At 41.3% G+C, this 24,956-nt stretch overlaps 1 long non-coding RNA gene across 6 annotated transcripts in view; it reads right to left on the reverse strand.

Annotated features, from left to right (window-relative positions):
- The window catches only part of LOC145653917 (uncharacterized), a 49,984-nt gene extending 45,551 nt beyond the window's left edge, over positions 1 to 4,433 (reverse strand). For all 6 annotated transcript variants that reach the window (XR_014120167.1, XR_014120163.1, XR_014120162.1 and 3 more), the window contains exons 1-2: positions 4,297 to 4,433; positions 3,884 to 3,973 (exon numbers count right to left, since the gene is read on the reverse strand). This is a non-coding gene — a long non-coding RNA (uncharacterized LOC145653917). The remainder of the gene's footprint in view (positions 1 to 3,883; positions 3,974 to 4,296) is intronic.
- Positions 4,434 to 24,956: the final 20,523 nt, after the last annotated feature.

Below are 24,956 nucleotides of genomic sequence, written 5' to 3' on the forward strand. Positions count from 1 at the left end.
TGAAAGATTTGAGTTGAGAACCGTGACACACCCTGCCAACACAAATGCTGTGGTAAAAACAAATAAAGCAGCGTTCCCTAACTGCCCCTTCATTCTAGTTTTCAGGTCGCACCTGGCACAAATCACCAGCTAATTAACAAAGCATTCATGCATTTAAAAAGGGTTGTATTAGCGCTACGTAAGCGCTAAAATGTGTAGTGTTGGGTTACTCAAGGAGCAGGAAGACTCTTGAGCAGAGAACAGCCTTAAATGATTTCATCATCCTCTTTCCTTAGCCAAAAGCTTTGTTTGCCTTCCTCATATTAAGATGTATGATGCGATGGAACGTACCATGAAAGGAGAGGCTGGAGCAGGACATCAGACAGAAAGAGCTGCTCTGTTTCCCCAGCTCATCTTCACATCACAAAGCTCCATGCTCATGAATATTTGGTCCTGGCCTGTTTTTCTTTTTTTGGTGGGGAGTGGGGGGGTTGTTTTGTTTTTTATCAGTATGTCTGTTTCAGTTGGGAAGGGTGAGGACCGCTGCATTTTAATCAGGCAGCGCACTCTGCCAGAGCAGGGCCGAAAACATTGCCGCCTCTCCCAGCTTTTTTCCTCGTCCATTAAAATTCACCATGCGGCTGAATGGACAAATAATAAATGAAAATGAAAAGTGTGCTTAGGTTAAGTCTTTAATATGAAGGATGACCTCTGGCTCATGGAGGGATTGGGAGTTATCTGGAGTTGTAGAGCTCCTTAAAGCTGCGTAGAACGGTGGGGTTAATAAGAATGGCTGCTGGGAGAGGAACGCGGCATGTCAGAAATGGTGGATTCGCTTTAGCTAGCTGCTGGAAAATCAATTTGGTGCCTACATTGTTCCCTGCACTTTTGCCTGTAATACCTCACCACATCCCTGCATGTTTAGGCGGACTACAGACGGGCATGCGGATGTGTTTGTTCTGTAATATAGGTCCTCTTCCCTCCATGTGTGCTGGTGCATTTTAATGGTTTCTTACCGCTCTGATAAAGGGAGTCTGCAATGTAGACTGTGTTCGTTGTGGCAGAAAGAAAACACTACACTTTCTGACTAAGCTCACCCTCCTGTGTGTGTGTGTGCACATGTGCAAATGTTTTTTGTATGTGTTTTTGTGTGTCTGTGCAGATGCTTTCTATATTTGACAAGCTGTTGTAATTTCATAGCTGTTCTTTTGTTGTACATGAGTGTTAAGCCAAACCTATTTAATGTACCTGTTAGCTGGCATGGTGGCTGTCTAATCAACCTACATTGCATGGAATACACCTCACTCATATGCTGTGAGGCTGCCTGCGTTTACACAACACAGTGTGCTTACATGCAATGTTTTGCTCTATGTTTAAAACACTAAAAAAGCTTAATCTCTTAATAGGCACCCAAAACCAGGATCAAACCTCAGCACTCCTTTGTAAGCTCTGAGCTCACTGTGATTTTCCACACTGTAGTTGACTCTTCAGTGCTGCTGTGTGCTCTCCAATTAAGCACCTGCTTGAACAAGGCCTCGTACCTGAAGGAAAAGTGCTCAAAGCATTTGTGTGCTGGAGAGAGGAAGGATGAGATTGGGTTTCAGAAAGCCTGAGTCTGTGGCTAATCTGAAGACATTTTACTCTGCCACACCTCCGACAAGAGAAATGGGAAGATTATGGGGATAAGCAGGGTAACATGTTATTGTCCCCTCCTGCTCCAATGAATCTAAGGCATAATTACAGTTTTTATACATCAGGTTCTGAACTCATTGCTGTGTTAGATATTGCAGAGGGGCAAAGAAATAAATAAATTTTGTCTGGGTAGAAGTGTATTAATTGTAATAGAAAATGCATTAATATTTGATTATTCTTAAGAAATAACATATAAACCTATGAGTACCCACATTTGGGGTTGGATCCTTTAGGGCTAAACCATCTTAAACCAATTCATCACTTGCAAATATCTAATGATATTTTTAGATGCCTTAAGAAATAATCACTAACCATGTGTTGCAAACATGTTGCATCATGTTATAGTGACCTTGTTTTAGCTTAAATATTTTGGAGCTTAATTATTCTTAATTATCCTTTACTAAAGTAGAGTAATATATTCTATGGTACAGTATATCAAAGCAAACTGATGTTCATATATACTGACACTCTGCTAGTAGAAACAAAAAGAAAACCATGGTTGTGGTTAGTGGTCACATACACACACCAGTGTGGATTTAGCCCAGCTCAGTGAAACAGTGCCCCCACCCTACCCTCAACCCTTAACCCTGTTCCCAGAGAGGGCAAGGCCACACTAATCAAATACACCCCTCCATTTCACACCTGAGGGTCAAGTGAGGTATGTGTTGACATGTACTACTTCAGCTAAAAGAAACCCATGTGATAGCCAGATTTGTAAATCCATCAGATGGGTACAGAGTGCAGACCATGGTCAGATATGGCTTCTATTTCGATTCAAGGCCAGTCATTATATTATTGAAAAATGATGTTAAAGGCTATGATATAATGGCTCATACAGCAGGTATTGAACAGTTCCTGAGAAGCTTACTGTGAACCTTTTTTTTTTTCATACAAGATAAAGTTTTTCACAGACTAGTTAACGAACCACAGTGAATGCAATATCCAGCCTGAGACACATGCACATGGTCCAGATGTTGGTCCTAGAGCACTTTCGTTTCTCCAAATATGATATTTATGCTCCTCTTCCAATCGCACTGACGGTGGTGCATCACTCTCCTGGATCTCACCAGTCATTTGACTGATTTACTAGGTTTCTCTCTCACATCTTGTGCTAAACAAGCATGAGACGCATGGTGAGATGGGCCTGAATTGCAGGACATTACCTCGTTAGGAAAGCCAGGATGCTGCTCTCCTCTCCATGTGCTGCAAGCAGAGGGGTAATGGCAGCACGACATCAAAGTAATAGTGTAGCGGCAGAGGCACTTTGGTGCTGCCTCTGTGCTCTTAATGGCCAGTTAAAACACTGTTAATCAAAAGCCTAAAGCAGCGCATGCTTATTTATTCCAATTTGCTGCTCACCAGCTGTTAGTGTGCTTTCACACTCCATCCCCACCAGGATGAAAATCACTCCCAAGCCCAAAGGCAGTGAGCCATTATTTTTTACCCACTTCTCTCACAGCCCAAAACCAATTCGCTATTAACTGGATTTACACATAGAAATTACATTTAAGGGGAGTACAGATGTATACATCAAATGAATGTACTGTTCAACCAGGAAATGTACTTTAATTGTAAAGAAGACAAGTGTAATCAAGACAACTAGGCAAATCTAGCTTTGCTGGCATGCCATTTACTGACCAGAGTCTTTCACATAAGTGTTAACAGTACAAAATCTGAAACATTAGGAAATCGCCTAGGGAATTTGAGTGGTCGTCTGTGTCTTGCTGCTGAGAAAAACATCTCAACCCCCAGAGTCCTGCTATCTTGACAGTTAATATGTGGAATAGTGTGCCAAAATATTTGTACTCATGCGACTGTTAAAAACAGTCACAGATAATGTTAAACAGAACAGTGCCTTGTATCTATTTCATTTGCATTTCAGCCAAGTGAAGGTAGAGACTCTTAAATTACTCGTGGCTTTTTCCCACAAAGTGTTTGAATGTAATGTCTGAGAAATCATTTATATACTAGGATTAGACCCTTCACATGTTTCAAGAAAGGAATCAAACAAAATGTTTACAAATTTGCAAACAAGTGTAGCACATAGGTCTACCTGTGTATCAGCAAATCACTCAGTGCTTGCTAGCTAACATTAGCTAGACAGAAATCTGACTAGATACCTTGCAACTTAACAGGCTATGCTTAGAATACACATTGACTTTCTTACATAACAGCATAATGGTTGTTAAAAAAAAACAAAAAAAAAACCCACCTGTATTTAGACACACATGCGTCCACATGCCAAATGATCCTCACATCCCTTCATGCAACTTAAAGCACTACAGTAATACTTCAAGCAAAGCTGCAAAGACATGAAAGTACACCATTTTAGCATACCTCCCTCTCATCTATCAGAAAATGACATGGATGTAAGCTATTTCAGAACAATCATGGCAGGCGTGCAGCACTTCCTGCTCGCTAGTAAGTTGGATACAAATGTAACCCATGTGTAACTAACACACATTCATGTAAGCAAATGTCAAGATAAATGAGGCAAGATAGACATGTCCTGTATTGCTGCAAAGCATTATGGCCACAGTACATTCACTCCCATAATTTAACCTACTACAACAATATTTCAAGCAAGAACACATCCCCAAATAAAACAACACAACTAATACTAACCTGCAGCTATCCCAAAAATCACCCTGTGGGGGGATATTTTGCAAATAAACCCCTCAGATGTATATCATTACGTACCCCTAGAATGACTCAGTGCTTTCTTGCTAATGTTAGCTAAGTTCAAATGTGGCTAGCTAGGTTGCTCAATCATGAATTTCAACAATGGGACTCAGTCAGTCAGTCAGTGAGCAAAAATGCCATCTCTAGGCCGGCCCACTAGTAGATCAAACAAAAAGAAACCTATCGCCACTGGAAGATTACTGCTCCTTTCACTAAGGGTTTTGGTATCTCTTTAATAATCAGCATTGCTGTTACATGCCATGTCTTAACTTGGCTTACTGTAATCCTTTCATGTCTACATGTATTTTTATTGTACTTTTTTATACTATTTATAAGCACCTTGTTGTAACACTGAGTCATGTGATTTCATCACAACATATTTCCATCACAGTTTCAAAAGAGCTAATAGTTTCCTGCTATTAAAAGGTTCATTAAATATGCCCCGGTCAGGTGGGGCTGAAGCGCAATAAAAGGCTCCACTGCACATTTCACGATCCTCCAGCGGTCTTTTATTATGCATAGACAACTGCATACCTGAACACGCCATGCATGTTCAAGCCATGTTCCCACCATACACTTTCCTGTAAGCATTTCCCAACACCACGCCTCCCAATAGATTCCCCTCTTCACTTTAAATCAATCACTCTTTAAACTACGAATGCAGCCGAGATAAGAACTCAGTGGAAGGGACAGCCCACGCAATGGTGGAAAGCATGCAGCCATATGTCTGACACGTGCAGCCTTCCTCGCACAGCCCGCACACAACCGTAGCTCACGACGTTCGCTCAGTCTGGAGACGGATCACCACAGCCACGAGGAGACGGATGGTGATGGTTCTTGTGGACGATGAGTGGTGTTAGGCAGGATGCAGCACTCATAGACTGTACACAGAGATACAACAGACACGAGGAAATGGACTGTACATTTCCATTTCTTTTTGGGAGAAGCTCTTACGGCACACTGCAGGAATGTTTGCTGCCGACTCTGTGTGGCTACAGAAGGACAGACAATAATTTACTGTACGTGCATAAATAGCATGATCTCAGATGGAATGTTGGATTTGGCTACACACACGGGATGGTGCTGCAGCTTAACAATGATTTCTTCAAAGGCAACAGATATTTACAATGTACAATAGGTTTCTGATTGAATTAGAAGCCTGATATGCACATGTGCATAAGTGTGGTTATTAACTATCTTTTGTGTTTGTGTGTGTGTGTGTGTGTGTGTGTGTGTGTGTGTGTGTGTGTGTGTTCCTATGCGTGTGAGTGAAAGCCATGTATGGAGGCCTAGTAAATGGATGTCTCCAGGAGTCATGATATGCTGCTGTTTAAAAGACAAATTGGAGCTTGGTTATAAGAAATGCACCCCAGACACCCTTTCCAGTAGCCATTCTTTAGGCCCTGATTGAATCGATAGACAGTGCTGAATCCAAGTGGTGTGACACAGCTGATGGCAAGCTCCCGTAATTCACTCCCCCTGCCAGAGCTAATGGAGCTGCTCTGATGTCAAATGGAAAGGATATGAAGACACTGAGGCAGATAAACCCACAGAAAGCAGAGCCAAACAAGAGCCCAGTGGTAGCAGCAGTAGGCTTCAGAGACAGCAGCACCACCCATATACACTGCAAATAATCAGTCAGCAGACTACAGCTCTACTAGGTCATTTGCATTAGCAAAATATGAACTCACGTCCCCTTTGGAGAAAATAAAAGCAGGAGTGAAGTCAGGAAAAATAACTGCAACCTCTAAATCCCCTTGGCAAGTCTAAATAATTTCATTTCCATTAATATGTGATTTGTCCAAGTTCCTGAAAAAATTAGTTTGAGATTGTGCAATTTCCTGCAGATTTACAATCATGACATTCTTCTGGAAACAAAAAGGGTTTATAGTCTTAGCACTTTAGAACATAACACATTTGACCCAAAGCAACTAGGATTTGCTCAAGAACTCAGGAGAGTGAGACAGGTTTTTCACGCAGTGTGGAGGGCTTCAGTGGTCTGTGTACGAGGAAGAGTGATTGTGTTTGAAAGCTACAGTATTATTAGCATTAGTATCACTAGGGTCTGTGCCATTATGAGTAAAGTGATTATGAGGTTTACCATTTTCCTGTGTGTGACATCATGAGGAGATGGTGATTTTAAAAACCATAGAAAGGGGAATTTGTTTGCCTATGGGTTTCCTATGGGATAGAGCTGGGGTACAGTTCTTCCTATCATTTTTTTAATGCAAAGCTCCTGATTTTAGTCTTTCTCCAAAGAAAGCCCGGCTGAAAAGCAGCTGTTAGAGGCGTGCCGTCGACCAGTCGTCAACCAGATTAACAAGCTGTCTCCCTGAGGTCCATGCTTAGCCTGGGAACCCTACCGCTCTCCTTCTGCAGGGGAGATGGAGGTCTGAGAGGCATTACAGCAGGGGAGGGGCAATTAACTGAGCACAATTACTGTATCTAACAACCGCTATCCATCATGTCGTCCACCCTCGCACTGCCCAGTCCCTCTCAGCCTAGGTGCATTCAGCCTTCCTGAGGAATTGGAGAGACACTCAGTCATCTCAGTGAGACAGCAGAAGCCGCAACATGCCAATTGAAAACATGAGCAGCATTCCAAAGCACCTCGCTGTCCCTTCTGAGTGTCCCCCCCCCCCCCCCCGTCGAGCTCGAGCAGTCCTGCAGAGGTGTCTAGGAGAGGCAGGACATCAGGGAGAAAGTGAGTGGGCAGGGCCGTCTAGTGGAGAGCTATCTAAATGACTCCTGTTGAGAGCAATTAGCTCAGCCTGCCAGCGTCTCGCCTACCATGCACTTGTGGACTGGAAATACAATGTCTGCTAATGAGGATGAAAGTGGAGGGGAAATCCTTTCCTTTGCTGCCAGATTAAAACAAAAGCCAATAATAAAACCTGGACTCACTCTTCTTAGACGTATACATTCTTATGTTGCTAATTGGCCCACTGCTAAACTCAGACCATATCATTTCAACAGGAAGCTTTGTGATGTAAACAAACGTCTAACTTAAAAATACAAGTAATAATCCACCCAAAGAATTAAAATGACCTCAGATAGGAGTAGGCAGGTAAATGAGATTTTGCAGCAGGGAGTCAGGGACAGGCAATCATATGAACCAGTGTGGGAAAAATAGTTTTCTCCTTTAATGGGACAGCAGTGTGGTCTGAAGTCAGACAGGAGCCTGAGCTGTGTGGCCTTATTTAGGTCACCTGCATTGTATTAGATGGAGATTAGATTGGCAGCAAATTTCCCTTTTAATAGCATGTAGAGGAATGCTGTAAACAAGGCGAACCCAATCATCTTTTTTCGCTCCTTCCATTTTTACAACAGCTCGTCTGGGCCCAGCAAAAGGAGGAAAGGAGAATGAGAGACAAGAGTGTGTGGAATACTGATCAGGCTTTGGGCAAAGGGAACAGGTGTTGTCAGACACAGGTGAGAATAGGAGTGGTGCTGAATGCCTAATGGAGCTTTGGGGTAGTAACGGCTTGCCTGTGATTAATAATTATCCCTTGCTCACTGAGAAATCTCAGTCTGTGTGTGTGTGTGTGTGTTTCCTGTGCCATAGCTCATCTGTACTCACCTAATACACAGAGCAAGCAGATACATATGTGAGCTGTCGTTCTCAAATGCAGTGAAGGCTCTAGATGGAGCCCCACCTCAGACTGTGTAGTGGAGTTTAATTATGAATATACTCAGAGAAACACCTGTATGTACACACATGCTCATATGTGCACATGCACATTCAAACACAGCAGCCCAGCCTGCTGAGCCACCCCCCCCACCAGACACACACACACACACACACACACACACACACACACACACACACACACACATACACACACACACACACACACACACACACACACACGTGGCCTTCTCCAACATGTACTCCCTCTAGCACACATATATGAGCTGCTTCATGTATGTGCTGCACCATCAGAACACTAATGCACCAGAGTTAATCACCCAACCCCCCACCACCACCACCACCACCAGCAGCACTAGCACAAATACTCCACACAACAAGGTGATGCTATCATAAAAGTGCCTCATGCTCCACTATGCATTTTTGTAAGATGTGCACATACACATTCCACACATACCAACCTCCTATCTCCACACTCACAACCATCACTCTTAATGTTTGATCTTCTGACATGTCCAACCTGGAGTGCACCTTCAGACTACAACTACAACCAACATCCTAAACATTAAACAGAGCTGAAGCTGCACCAGCACACATTACACTAAACACTAAATAGAGCCAAAACTCCAATCTGCGCACCTCACACTAAACAGGCCAGAGTTTAGATCTACAACCAACATAGATTACATTAAACAAACTAAACAGAGCTGAGATCTTGGAAAGCTTATGAGTTCACTAACTGGTATGTGACTCTGTTTGTATGGTCTGTTTATTGGTGATGTATTTTCACAGCCTATGCACACACTAGCCATATGCACACACTAGCCCTTCCTATGAACCAGGGATCATGTTTCAAATAGCTCAGACTAAACAGGCTAAACCCCACTGGCTAGCTGTATTTTTTAGATTCAGTACAAAATACTTCTCAACTTCTAAAGCTTTGTCTTGTACATGAATGCATCACCAACATTGTCCATTCACTCAGGTTATCAGCCTCTGATCTAGGGAGGTTCCACAAAAAAACCTTCTTTTCCCAGTGCTTATCCCTCTGCCTTGTTGCTCTGTTCTTAATCACTATGCATAGTGTTTACCTATATTCTATCTGTCTAATGCATTTCTGTTCTGTGTCTGTGCTTGACTGTTTGTTTACAGAACATACAAAGTAGACCATACAAACACATACAAATACAATAAACTCTTCAGTACAGTATACAATGAGTTATACAACTATTTAAACCTTGGACAGTAAAAACTAAGCACTGAATCAAAAGGCGGGGGGGGGATGATAAAATGCTAGTGCGCTGATGCATGCATGCATAGTTGTTAGTGCACTGATGACTTATTCAGTACACTGATAAACTGATATGTTTTAGTAGCATGATAAAGTGACTGTGCATATAAAATGAGTGGAATATAGTGAGTCACAGGCTAAATAAAGTAGCTGGGTGCATACAGTATAGTGCAACAGATGAAAGTGAAGGGTAGAGCTGAGGTAGCGGTTCAGTTTGAACGTATTAAAGTGTATCAGGCGGATCCGTTTAGCAGTCTGACTGCCTGTGGGAAGAAACTGAATCTGAAGGACTTGGCCCGAATACTCCATAGCCTTCTTCCAGATGGGAGTGGCATAAAGAGTCCATGTAAGCAGTGAGAGGGATCCTTCCTGACACTGCAGGCCTTTCTCATACACTGTTCGGTGTATATGTCCTTAATTACAGGGAAGCTTGACCCAGTGATGGACTTGGCAGTCTTTATCACTTCTGCAGAGTTTTCTCTGTTTGAGAAACAGCAGGGGTTTTTTTTGCCATGGGTCAGTATGCTCTCAATCATGCTTGAAGAAGGATGGGTGTGTGCATGGGTGTGTGCATACTGGCCCACTTCAGTGTACGATTCACTGATGTCGAGACACTGCTGTGCTTTCTTCACTAAGGAGGTTTTCAGGGGCCAGAAGAGACTGTCAGTGATGTGCAATCACAAGAACTTCTTAGCTGGATACCACTGTAGTACCACTGAGGGGTGTGAAGTGTCTGCATCTTTCTGAAGTCCACCATCATCCTGAAGTCCAAAACCATTTCTTTTGTCCTGCTAACATTAAGAGATTGATTGTTATATTTGCACCAGAACTCCAGATATCTCAACACATCTCTGTGGTCTAATCATTATTGGCGGCGAGCCCAACAAACATAGTGTCCTCAGCAAACTCGAATAAGTGATCGCTGTGATGTTTGCTGGAAAGACTTTTCTGGATCCTGACTGTCTGCGGCCTGTTGCTCAAGGGTTTAGAACCCAACTGCAGAGAGATCAACTTAGTCCTAGTGAGTTCTAGTTGCTGACTAGCTTCTTGGGTATAATGCTGTTGAATGCTAAAATGAAGTCAATCAGCAACATTCTGGCATAAGTATCTTTGTTGTCCAAGTGTGATAAGACTGCATGGATGCCAGAGAACATGGCATCTTCATATTCTTAGGCATACTGGTGTGGGTCCAATGGTGGGATGGGATGGTACATTGTATAAACACAAATAGTTGAAAATTATTTTCAACTATGATCTGTAGTTGGCTGAGCTGGGGGCCGTACATTTATGCTAGTTATCTTGCTATGGCTAGAGCAGGGCAGGTTGTTATGGATGACCATGTACAGAACTGTAGAGGGAACTCATGAGCTACTTCTGATTGCATTCTTAATCCAGGTTCATCACAGTAATCCCTTAGGAGAGTGAATTGCAAATATTGACCCTGGACCATAATCATGATGTTGAGCTTGGACAGGTTTACTAATGTTGTTCCAGGATTAGCAAATCTATGTTAAGCCTGGATAGATTTGTTAATGTTGTTTCAGGGCCATCATCACCATGCTAATCCTGGATAGGGCAAGAAGCGTGAATATTAAAACATATAAAACACTAGCTGTAGTCACCACTTGAATCTGGAATGCCTTGTGGAATAGGAGTAAAACACATTTATTTTTCTCTAATCTGCATTATTACTTATTAGAAAAAAATTATGCAGTTGTTAGACTATATTTGTACACAGATGCACAGATGCTTGTTAAACTGGCTACATACTAACTATAGTGCTGTTTTTGGCAGACTTTGCTAATGCTATCTTAATATGGGATTCCATGAACTAAAGCCTGAATGCTTAGATAGCTCATGAGTTACACTGTGAGAATGTTATTTGGACAGGCTAACAGTATTTATCAATCATTCTATGTAAAATGTATTAAAGAAAGTTATAAAACTGAATCACCGAAATGGCTAGCATATGTTTGGTTATTTGAAACCAGGAACCATTGTTGACCCAGGAACATAATGACTGTTACTGACCCAGTAACATCATTGCCTATTATTGAACTATGAATGTGTTATGGATATTGCTGATCCAGGAACAGCAGGGCTTCACAAACACAGAGCACATGTGTTTGACTGGCATAGCTGCAGTCCAGATCTGTCTCCTGTTGAAAATGTATGTTGCATCACGAAGAGGAGAACCAGAAAATGGGGCCCGTAAACTGTTGATCATCTGAAGTCTTGTCATGATTGTTACGATGAACCTGGATTAATATTACTGTTAGAAGATGCTCATGAGCTCCCTCTACAGTTCTGAAAAGGGCTATCCATAACAGTCTAACTAGCTTTTTTTCTTTAGCAAACTAACAAACACAAATACATGGTCACTAGCCAGCAAAATAATATTAGCTAAAACAGACACTACACTCTCCTGCACAGACAGCTAGATCTTAAAAACTGTCAACAGTAGTGTGTATATGCTGTAGTGCAGTACTAATTCACTGGTCTAATGATCCCTAGCCGACTTGATGACGTTATTTAGCAACCTTAACTATTTAGACAAGCAGACTAAAAAGTGTTACAACCACCAAGAATTCTCATTTAAATGAAAGATGAAAACAATACAGACTCGATATTTTCTGTGATTCAATGATTTTGATTAATATGTTTTTGATGACAAGTGGAGCTACAATGCTTTGACTATGGAAAATTGAGTGATTTTTTTAATATGGTGAGGCTAAGATTAGTTAGCATTACTTACAACTAGCTTCTATGTAACATTTTTTGCCTAAGACAAAATTAAATAATTAACTGGATTAATTATATTAATTGCTTAACTAAAATGCTTAACTATGATACATAAAGAATATATATATATATAAAAAAAAAAACCTGTTTGGGGAGAAAACAACTGGTTATTTTTGGAGGGAGTTTTCATCTCAGTAGGGAGGGAAGGAGTAGGAGTCGCACAGCTTGATGACATCACATGGCAGTGATTGGTTCATGTTCTACATGAAGAAATCATGCTTATCATCATGTCAGTAAAAACAAAGCATTGATCTTACATACTTAAATAGCACTTACATATTAAAGCTTTTCAAGTCACAAGAAATCTTTATAGACTGCACCTGCAAATATGGGCTGCAATAATGTATACAACACCGCTGACCACTTTCATCAGATTTGACCAGTCCTAGTAATAGCAGAGAACCAGTGAACTATACGTTTGTACGTGGATATTAGATTTAGCAGGTCATCATCTGACTTGTACGATTTGTGGTCCTCTTCTGTCCAGTGGACTCAAGGGCCAATACATACTTGAAGAGGAATATCAATTTATATGTATTATTACCATTATTATTATTAGTAGTAGTAGTAATAGTAATATTATTATTATTATTATTAGTAGTAGTAGTAGTAGTAGTAGTATTGTTATTAACAGTGTACATCTTGTAAATATGTAGCATGTTCTGTTACTGGATATTATTTTGTGAATAAGAGTTATGTGTGTGATTAGTCAGATCCACACTCGAACCAAGTGGCGTGAACAGGAGCTGCCTAATTATGTGTCCGGGTCACAGTGGCCCACCCGGGGCCTGGCCTTCCCTCTCCAGCTGTTTCATTACTCCCTAAAACTTAACCAGGCTGCACAAACATTATTAAGATTCTGTTCAGGCGCTGTTATGGCACCGAGAGCATGGCAAAGGTCACCATTTCCTTAACACTATGACCTAACATGCCCATGGGTCACTGACAGGAGCAGAGTCTCTCTCTCTCACACACCCATGCAACACACACAAACACACACACACACACACACACACACACACACACACACACACACACACACACACACACACACACACACATACACACAAAAAAAAAAAAAAAAAGCCAAAGCAGCGTTCAAATGTGGTCCATGCCTGGAAGATGTGGGCTCAGGGCGAGGACTGTGGTTCTCCCTCTGGTTCCCTGTTGTTGGAGCAGGTCAGCACAGATAGGGCAGGGATGGGTGACGGTAGTTCCCACTGTACCTATGTGCCCACACCAGCACCACTGCTGTAGCACCAGCCCTGGGCTGGCGAGAGTTAACCGCTGAGATATGCGGCCAAGAGAAGCAAATGTCAGACATGTTTGAAGTGATTTGCAGTTCATGTCCCTCAGGCTGTATATCCTTAAACAGAACCCAGACTGTGCCAGGGGCAGGAACAGGGCATGCCACCACCCTGCACCAGCTGGTACGGCCACTCTGCATGCAGAAGCGGCAGTGAGAGAGCCATTAGTGCACGGGGGAACGTGGAAGTTCATGCAAGACAATGTACTGCAAATGCAGCCCTTTCCAAACAACAAAGGAGTGTTCTGGACCTGAAATTGTCTGTGTTGTCTCCATCTCCTCAACAGAAATGATGTTTTAAAGCTTTTCCACCTCTGAAAGTGAAATTCAACAACCGACAGGTCCCGGTATTTCTGTTGACAAGCAGCACATAAGTACTTCTCTTTCTCCATGTCTCTCGATGCTTTTCTCAGCTTCACTGTCCACCCTTCATATCTCTGGTCATGCCACCTCTCGCGCCACCCTAATGACCTGCTTACCTTTGTGTCACTCCTTTGTGGCCTTAGCTAAGGAACATTTTCTGTCATATCTTCTCATCCATGCAAGCTTCCTGAAAGCTCTCTTTTTCCCTTCTTCAAGTCCCTGTCTTTGTGTCTCTCCCTCCTTTCCTCCCCTCTTTTTTCTCTTTCCCTGTGTCTGTTTTGTGTCCACCTCACTCTAGCAGGCTCCTGTTAATATTGACATACTTTACAGCCGAGGTGCTTAGAGTTATAGCCGTTACGTTTCCATTTCTACATTACATATACAATTCATGCAATCCACATACAGTGGACCCTATACACACTGCTATAGACTATCAATTTCCACACAGCAATTATCAGTTGTAGATACAACAGGCAATTATTCAAAAATATATCATGTACATAAATATAAAAGGGGCCATTAGAACATGATATTTGCTTTTCAGACTACTTGAAAAGTAATATCAGTAAAATTCAATTATTGTCAGGTAAGTTCTACATTGATATGACTTTGCTGTTTCTTGCAAGTGGTCTTGATAGTAATATAGTAATAGTAATAGTAATAACATAATATTTTTATTAAAGAAAACCGAAATGATGTATAATAAAGGACTATATCATAGATCAGTGAGAGTATTAATTGCATCTAAGTGACATTCCAACACTGAATTTCAAAACGCACACCACCTTATCCATGTTTATGATTCAAATCAAATGCTAAAAAAAAAAATACACACTGCAGAATAGACAAAATCTAATCTGCTTCAGGTATGCAAAAACTAAAACAGTAATCTGATCCCCAAAGCCAAGATGTAGAGAGTGTTATCAGATAGAGGCTGCTGTGAGCCTGGCAATGTGCAAGGAGTACACACATACACTGCTTCCACCTCCACGCTGGCCACACACCGCCGCCCCAGATAAGCACCGCGGGATGTTTTACACATGGCGAGATGCCTGTTGTGGCTAGAAGGGTACCAGCCAGTGCACAGTGTGCAAGAGCAGCATGGTGGATCCGCAGAGCCTTTCAAGTGTCGTTCAAACCTGCGTGCAGTGATATCTGATTACAAATGGTGCATAAGGCAATTTCCACGCAAATGTAGACAATGTTCATGATTCAGTTCAGCTTGGAAGGTCATGTGGTAGACAGAGTCCAACAGTCACAACAAGGATCAAGCTATTCTAACTTAACTATGCATGGTATTGCAGAATATAAAGACTATTCATGTGCCCAAGTCAAGTTTTAAACTTTTATTCTCTGATTCAAGGGGACAGAGTTTTATCACCAGTGAGTACAGTTGCCTCATCTGAGTAGCATACCCCTGACCCTGGTGCTTCAACACAACAGACAGCACAAGAAGTCATAGTTCAGAGATGTGCTCTCTCAAACTTCCCCGGATGTCTGTCTGTTTCCTAACAGGCTGTGCTCGTAATGAACCTGTCGCCAGGATAATAATGATGAATATCGTCCAAGCAGGAAGAAGAGGTGTGCATATGTGTATGTGTGAGAAAGAGGGAGAGAGAGAGGGCAGAGATACAGGAACTGAGATGAGGCCGAGTGAAAAAGTACAGAGATTATGATTGTGGCATACCTTCATAAATCAAAGGGAAGAAGCTCAGCACTAGAAGGCGGTCACTGCTATATTACATGCTGAGAGGAGCCCCACTGCCAAGCAACCACACTGCACAGGCTTGTCACTGCACCAATGACTGCTGTGGATGATGGAGTTTTTTGGGGGGAGCCATTTTTAGGTTGTTTACTTAGATTCTGTATGATGTCAGGCTTTTTTCTATAAAATGTATTTGAGTACATCTGTGGGGATTTAAATCAGACCCCCTGCCAAAATAACAATCTGTTAAGAGCAAATTTCCTGCCTTGAAGTGCTAATGAAACCCTTGTTGTTAAAGCAATGATATACGCAAATTTATTTCCCCCCACCCACACACAAGTCTCATGTCGGCTAGAGAAAGAGAGTGTCAGTGGCCAGGCGGCACTCTGGGATTTCTCTCATCTTTACCCAAACTCCTCCATGCTCTATAACTCCTCCCCGTGTTAATGGACTCTGGGTAATGTGTTTGATAGGATTATTATTTCTAGAAGACAACACTGCAATTCATTCCCATTTTTTATGGGCCCAGCACAATGCTTAGTCCTTACAGAGAGCAGCACTAAAAGAAACCCCGAGAGCGTACCACAAGGAGGACGCAGATCAATCATTCCAGCTTGTTTCTGTGTCATGAATCGAAGGCCAATGCTTCTGCAAGTCAGGGGGGCCTGGCTGTAAATTCACGCCTACTGCTCTTTGTTTTATGACCACGGTGTGCCTGCCCTGTGTAGGCCGGTTGGGCAAGATGCATCATTCATTTGCTTGGGTGTGTATTTATTCCTCAGCTAATTCAATTACCGACACAGCAAAACGCACCACAAGCTTTTAAACCAGATGATGCCAGTGAATGATTTTTCGATTCCCCGTTCTTTGGCACTTTATTGAGTGCAGCCCTGCAAGCCCAAGTAATACAGAAAACTTGAAATTGATTTGAAGTGAGAGTTCAATAAGGGCATTGCTTCGGAACAGAGGTTAGTGTACTCATCAATTCTGAGCTGTTAATCTGAAGGCCATCTGCACTGACTCAGCAGCTGGTTCATAGGATCTTCGTCCTGCACTTGCATTATTTATGCGAGGCCAGAGAGCCTCAGAGAGTAGCCATTCAAACAGTACAGGACATCTGAATTCACTTACCTTGGCCAGCAGCAAGGTGAAGACAGAGATTCTTCCTATTACCACTGTGGCCTTAATGGACATCGCGTTTTTTTCAGGACTGTTTAATGAAACCTGCAAACTAACTTGGGAAGCTTTTTCCCTGCCTCCTCTTTGAACATTTACAGTGCCACAGATGATCAAATATAGATTGGCTCAGTCTGTAGTGACTATTTGCTGTAGTAGATGAACAGATTTACAGAGCTAATTAAGATGAAACAAGATTTGATTAACATTCTGTACAAAGCTCCACATGCACAAACTGCTTTTTTCGCCTTTGGCCAGGCTTGCTTTTTTAGTTTGGAGGTTACAATACTTGGCTTTTGAAGAAAAGTAGCGATCAATGACAGTCGTGCCATTCAAATGTGTACAAAAGTGTGTTTACATGTTTTACTTTGTACATTTAATCAGATCTTTATGCACTGTGCTGATCAGGGCTGCTCTGACTTCAGTTTTGCTGGATTTTTCTAAATGAGTAAAAGACACTGATGTTGGCTGAAATGTCTGCTACATCTGGTCTTCAATATGCTAAGCATAAAGGTAGGGGGTGAAATCCTTAACCAATTTCCCTGAGTAAAGAAAGCTGGACATGTTGCAAAGACCTGTTACTTATTTTTTAATAATATTAATAATAATAATATGTAATATTAATAATGGTAGGGAAAATGGACTCACAATAATAATTCCAATACATAAGGATATTGTGGAAGCATAAAGGCTGTATGTATGCATTGGCTGTGGTGATACCCTAGACCTTCTGGCTGGGTCACCATACAGCACTGCTTTAAATTAACACATACCACCACAGATTCAAATAACCACATAGTGTACACTGGAGACTAAGAAAACACTAAGAATTGAGAATTTGGTTGGACATATTCTTTGGTTGAAGAATTTCTTTGGGTGGAGAATTCTTTGTTTGGAGAATTCAATTGGACATATAGAGCTTATGTATTTTGCACTTTTAGGCATCAGCATTGATCACTGTATTTCAACAGTATTCTAGCTCAATGGTATCTTGGACTCTAATCTACTGTACTAGCTAGGATGTATTCTATAAGTAAATGACAAAGCACTTTTGTAAGTCACTCTGTATAAGAGTGACTGCTAAATGCCATAAATGTAAATGTAAATATATTGAGTTTGTATTATCTTTAGCTCAGCATAAAGTATAGTTCTTTCTTAATTAAAGCATATTCACTCAGTTTTCATATGACTCATCTTAATACCTTTCAATCTATTTGTACAGATAAGTGTGTGAAGCTGGAAGCCTCAGCAGTGACCTTCAGTATCTCATCACAGCATTGATTTAGTTCACATTAGATTCTGTGCTTGGCTTGCTGCAGCAGTAGGGACAAGCCTTACTGTCATTGGTGAGGTGTCAGTTGAGGAGTGAGGGCTCTAGCAGGCAGACTGCTGTAAGTCTGGAATAACCCAGACCCATAACTCCCACTCAACTTTAATGCAGTCCCTAGTGGACAAGGACAATTTTTGATGTTTGGGATCTGTCCTGAGGCAGACTATACGAGAAAAGAGAGAGTTGACTCTGAGGTCAAAGTGGAGAATGTCAGATTTAATTTGACAGCATTTACATTTACATTCGGCACGTCATATAGCACAGTGGTACTCAAATCACAGTCCTCAATGTTCTACATATATTCGACCCCCCCCCCTTTTTTAGGAGTCAGTTGTGAAGGCAAAGTGGCCAACCAGCTACCTTACTTGTTCAAGTACAAGGGATTACAAAATCCAGAACTCGAAATTTGGATTTGGAATAGAGGTTCAGTTTTGAATACCACCTATTTCAGGGAACCATGTTTTCCATTTGATTTCTTTAATATTTGAGACTCACACACAACACAACATACTGAGTAGGCTACAAAACCTAACAAGTCCACTTTCAGTTCCAGCTTGTCTCAGATGCTCTCCAGTCTTGTTTTAAGTAAAATTGCTCAATATGGTCTGGGTTTGGTGACTCCACTTGATTGTGTTTTGAAGCCAGCCTAGTAAAAGTAGTGGTCAACAAACCACAGTATTAGTCACAGTATTAACACAAATATTCAAGCCACAGCATCAGTCTTTAAGGCAAAAGTTCCAACCTCAGCACCAGTCTTTAAGGCAAATATTCAAACCACAGCACCAGTTTTTAAGGCAAATATCCAAAGGCACAGTCTACTACCAGATCCTACACATTTACAGCATTTGGTTGATGCCCTTGTCTAGAACGACTTATAGAAGTGCTTTGTAACCTTTATCATATACATATTCTCATACATTAGATAGGTCAGTATTAAGAATACTATCAAGCTAAATCCCTGAATAAACACAGTAATAAACTCAGTAAGTAAAAATGGGTTTTTAATGCATAAATGCATATTTAACTGCTTAGTGACTCCTTAAAGAGATGAGTATTTGTTTAAAGACAGCCAGTGACTCAGCTGTATGGCCAGCTAGTTCATTCCACTACATAGGTGCCAAGACAGAGAAGAGTCTTGGTGCATGTCTTCTTTGTGTCTGGTAGGATGGTGTTTTGAGTTGAGCAGTATTGGAGGCTTAAAGGTAGTGTGGTGCAGAATGGAGCTTGATTAGTGTATTTGGGTATGTGGGAGGTGGTTCAGTTAAGGCTTTAAGGCAAGTGTCAGTGTTTTCAATTGGATATGAGCCACTACAGACAGCCAACTGAGGGATCACAGCAAGGGGGTGACATAGGAAAACTTCAGGAGTTTGAAAACAAGCCATGCAGCCATATTCTGAATGGGTTGTAGGGGTCTGAAGGCACATAGGGGAACATCTGCCAGGAGCAAGTTGCAGACGTCCAGTCTTGTGATGACTGAACAAGTACCTGAGTGGTTTCAGTGGAGAGAAATGGTCGGTGTTTCCTGGTGCTGTTCAGGAAAAACCTGCATGACTGAGTGAAATTAGAAATATGAAGAGAGAATGATAGTTGGTTATCCAGTAGATCCTCAAGGTTGCATGTCTTGTCATTATGGAGTGATCCAAGTATTCTCTAGTGAGATGCCAAAGTCTTGACTTGAGTCATCTCCAGGGATATATTGCAGCTCCGCCCTTGTTGAGATTTTCAAGTGATGATCTGCCCTCCATGAAAAGATGTCTTCTAGGCATACAGAGATAGGAGCAGAAACCTAAGTGTCAGAGGATGGAAGGGAGAAAATCAATTGAGTGTCATTAGTATTAAAGTGGTTCTCCTGGAGAGCAGGAGAGGACTAAGCACTGAGCCTTCTGGGACACCAATAGAGAGTCTGTATGTGGTAGATGTGCATCCCCTCCATGTCACCTAATATGACTGGCCCTCAAACTGTGATGCAAACCATCTCCATGCTGTGCCAGTAATCCCAAGGCTTCTCAGCTACAAGTTCCATTTCTGTGGAGTATTTTAACCTACACTGGTTAGGATTCTGTAGTTCATTGTATATAATAAAGATGGACAGGTGATTGTACACAGAACATTCAAGAACTTTAGGAAGAAAAAACAGAAATTATACTATTTGGTAGTTGCATATTGCTAAGGTGTCAAGTAAGCACGTCTTCGGGATGAGTATGACCCTTGATGTTTTGAAAGCCCTTGTTAGTATTCCTGATGGAAGTGATGAAGGTTGGCAGGTCTTGTGAGATGGACTGGAGCAGTGTGGAAGGTTTGGGATTCAAAGGGCAGGTGGTAGAGTTTCTGAACAATATAAGTTGTTGGATGTTTTCTATGGAAAGAGGGGAAAAAAACTGCAAGTGTTCTCTAGTGAGATACCAAGGTCTTGATTTGGGGAGGCATTTCCAGGGATATTCCAACACCACTGAGTCAGGATAGCAAGCAAGAGATTATTAGCAACCCGTTAATGTCTTTAAATGATCATTCAGAATTTCTCATTCCGAATTAGTGCTTTTGTGAACAACAAGATAATGAAACATTTTCTCCTCCAGGAGTGAGGTTAACCATAGTATAATAATCATTATTTAATTTCAAATCCATTGTGTACAGATTACATATTGAAGACAACAAAGGTTCTACAATCATTCAGTTATTGTACTTTATATTAAATTGAAACATTCAGAATAACACATTTATGCAAACTTTGGACTTTTCTCTAAAAATAATAATGTAGCCAAATGCATTAACAGACTTATTTGACATAACACAACCTATCAAATTTTAGGATCAAAGGATTTTTCACATCTTCCACATAGAAAGAGCTGAACATACATTTGAACAGCCTTCATATTTCTGTTAAATTGTTATACAGAATGAAAGTTACCAATATCAAAAATAAGTCATTAATAATCTAATCTGTGTGTTAATGTATGCTCATTCTTGTTCAGAGACTGTTGTTGCACCTATCAATGAAGCAGACCGAGGCAGGATCACACAATTTACTCCACAATAAACGGCATTGTTAGAACAAAAGCCATTTCATTTACCCAAGCAATTATCCATATGCATAGTGACAGAGTGCCATTGGCTTGGAGAGTTTAGAGATTCTGAGACTTTTGTGGCCTTCATCTTTGTGTAATTGTCCCATGTCAGCCTAACAAGAACAAGGATCTAGAGGGTGAGAAAGATGAATTGGTGCAGCTCTGAGCACTGGTCTTCTCTTTCTCCAAGACTGCCGCAAGTCACGAGAGATACAAATTATCCTGTCCCACAAATGAGTTCTGTTTGTGTGTCAGGTCTTGGATTGTCTGTCTCCATCTTTACCTCTCACCAGCACTCTGTCTCTGTCTGCCATTGGTTTTAGCCAATTACTGGCACTAGTTGGATCCCCTGTGTCTTTCGGCTGGAATCTTTATAGCTCTTAGATCTTTGGCCAAAACCTGCAATCAATTACACACCAGCTGGCTAAAAACAAAATGCCTATAGAAAGGCGTACAATGCCATACACCAAATAAATAAATAAATAAATAAAAACTTCAGACAATCCATTAATTGCTGTGAAAAGGCTTATTGTTAGGGTGCACTACAATTTTATATTGCTCATCTTACTGCTTCTCACTAATGAGGCACATAATTATTCAAAAGCAGGAGGAGGCTCCTATGGGCCCAGACCATTACTCATACAGTTTTGTGGTTTGTTTCATCTAGACCACTCTTATCTCAAACAGCTCACATCTTTCCAGGCCATCCTTAGCCATGGAATACATATTTGCATACAAGCCATTGCATTTTCTCTGTGTGACTCCCTTACTCTCTCTCTCTCTCTCTCTCTCTCTCTCTCTCTCTCTCTCTTTCTCTCTCACTTTCTCTCTTTCTTTTTATACATAGCATTTCCTCTATCTCCTATTTCTCTGTGGAGAGAGAGAGAGATGAGGAGAGATTATGAAGACAGAGAGTGCAAGGCAATGTTAGGAGAGCTGCGAGGTGCAGGAAATAAATGAGTGGTAACAGGAAGTGAGTGAGAGCTAGGGAGGGCGATGAAGATGCCATAGCCAGAGAGAGAGTAAGGGCATGAAGGATGGGATGCTCAGAGTGAGCATAGCACAGGAAATGAAAGGGAGAGCAGGATATATGAGAGTGGAGACGAGTGGAGAGAAGCAAAAGAGAGGAGATGAAGGAGTTCTGTGGTGTTTATCCTGTCTGTATGTGTCACTAAGCAGATGATGATAAATGAGAAGTTAGCATGGCTGGGTCTCCTTAGTGCATGCAGGGCAGTGCTTGAGTCATTTATTTCTAATTAACGCTCACTTAATATTAAGTCTGTCAGTGGCACTCCACTGATCCTTTACTCCACACTCAGCATCAGGTCTGGCCATGTCCCATATTTACAGCTGCTATGTACCATACATCCATCAAGACCCCCAAGAGCTCCAATCTACCAGTCCTCTTTACAGAGGGGTGTTTTCTCACAACTGCCCATAGCAGAAAATAGTTTTTTATGATTAGCATAATGGCTCTCTTCTGCAGTGCTGTGTTAGCATCACTTAACTCCAATACACACACACACACACACACACACACACACACACACACACACACACACACACATGCACTTAAAAGAAATGGATCCACAGACCTAAGACACACCACTATGAGGCTGTCAATTATCTCTCCTGAGAGCACGAGCATACACTGTCACTAATGTTTAGCAATTACCTAGCTGAATGGAGAATGCTCTGTGTATGATTACTAGGTCAGGGCCACAATAATGTATAAATTAGACTGGAAAAGCCCACCTGTTTATTACCATTACAGTATTCATTGCTGCCTAAACATCAATGAAAGTGCATATAAAGTAATACAGGTTGGCTATTAATGAAGATCAAAAATAATGTGCTCGATTTCTACAAGGACTTTACGGGTTGGATCAAGTCTTAGGGCTTGAAGACAGTAAGTAATTAAATGGAACAATTGGGGGTGTAAAATTAGCCTTCATGTCATTAAGAGCTGGATGAAGAGCGTGTGGGACAAAAAGACCTGTCTGTGATGACTGATGAGGAGAACCAATTAAAAAGGCGAGAGAGGGGGAGTGGGAGGAGCTGTGCAAGTGAAACTGAGGATGGATTTATCTGCGATAATGAACTTCTTAACCTCAACTGATCTCTCGGGACATACTCAAGGATCCTACAGGAATAGACCTTGGCAAGAACATGTTATTCTGAAGGCAGGAACAATATAACCTTTCAGGCTGCCATTTTGTTTGTTGCTGAAGGTTTTGATAGATCTAGTGGGGATGACATACTTGCTTTTACAGCAGAAACCAGAAATAATCTAAGATGAGATGGTGTTCTGTCTATGAAGTTCATAGTAAGTAACCCTTCCTGATGAGATTTCTAGAAAAACATCATAGGAAATATACAAAGGTAGCAGGAAGTCAACATGTCCATGAAATATGAAATATCTTTTCATTCCTGCACTGGTGGAGCAATGTTGGAGTTTATAATTCTGAAGAAAAGCACTGTGTGGGCACCCATATGACTAGTAGCTAGCCAGTACTCTGCAACACAAGTGAAACACAAACCCTACAAATCTCCCACACATGTCTCTGTAATTTGAAGCTATTCCAGTCTCCTCCTGTCACAAAATCAAAGGTGCACTCAAATGCTAACACACTCTTTTATGACCTGCGATGACAGCTTCTTAAGAATCGATCAATGTTTGGACTAGCCTTACAGCATGAGTCCTAATGCTCCACTCCTTTCTAAAGCAGAGGTGCATGACCCCTGACCTGAAGATTTCCTATTCTTCGTACCCTAACTCAACTCAAAAATATCCAGCCAATAGCGACCACGTGTTCAGATACTGACCATTGGTAAAGAATTGGATCATGACTAACACAAACTGATGCAACAGACAGACTATAGAGTCCTTACCAACAATGTGTTTCTAATTAATAAATGTTTCCAATAAAGTGGGTGGTGAGTGCAGTTTGACAAGAGTGTTGAATAAAGGCATGTTACTTTTTCTTGAAGTCAGATTCACTGTGCCAGGTGGTGATATTAGAGTACTAGCATTTCCCCTTGTTATTAGCCACATCCACTTTCAGTGCCATATATCACTGATCATATTTTGACTGGGTGTTATATGAGCACCATTGAAATGCAAAGCTCAAAATTAAGTCTGCCAAAAAAAATACTAGGAGTACTCAGAAAACACAGGCCATTCACTGGTGCTGCTCTGCTATCTTGTCTGAAGCTTCCAAATTTGTGTCTGGAAACCATCAGGAAAAATGCTGCAACTACATTTTTTGGATCAGCAACAGCCTACACAGAGGAGGACTTTCCATCATAAAAATGATTTGTTTGTCCTCAAAACAATGCAAGACAAATGTGAAGAAAAATGAACAAATCATTAAAAGACCTACTCTGCCTGTTGTGGCTTTATGCTCATCACATGGAATCCAAAAAACATTACAAATAAGCCACACCTTTATTCACTGACCACAGAGGAGCCAAAGACACTCTTCACTGGCAGTTGAGAGATCCACAGTGTTCAGCCAGCTGCAAAAGCAGCCATCCTGAATGCATGTGTGATATTATTCCATCTGAAACTGAAGAGCATTGTTCATTTCCAAGAGTATAGGATAATTGCCTGTCACCAAAATGTTGCAAAAAAAAGCCTTTAAATGTTTATATTCTGACATGTTTTCGAATCCAAATTGAAAACAGATGCAAAGCATTTACAGCAATCCCAGCAACACTGCTTGGACAAGTTAACAAAGTGTAACAAATTGGCTAGCTAGATCAGAGCTTTCCATAATTATCACTGTTATAGTTTTGGTTAAGCATATCTATACTGCATGAGCTGGTCAAAAGGCTGCTCAAATGATGAATGATGGGAACATGTTTTATGGCGGGGTTCCCAAGTGCGTTTGCATTGCTCAAATGAAGGCATGTT

This window comes from Electrophorus electricus, chromosome 26 (assembly GCF_041902795.1).
Source record: "Electrophorus electricus isolate QZ-2024a chromosome 26, ASM4190279v1, whole genome shotgun sequence".
In the NCBI taxonomy this organism is placed as follows: Eukaryota; Metazoa; Chordata; class Actinopteri; order Gymnotiformes; family Gymnotidae; genus Electrophorus; species Electrophorus electricus.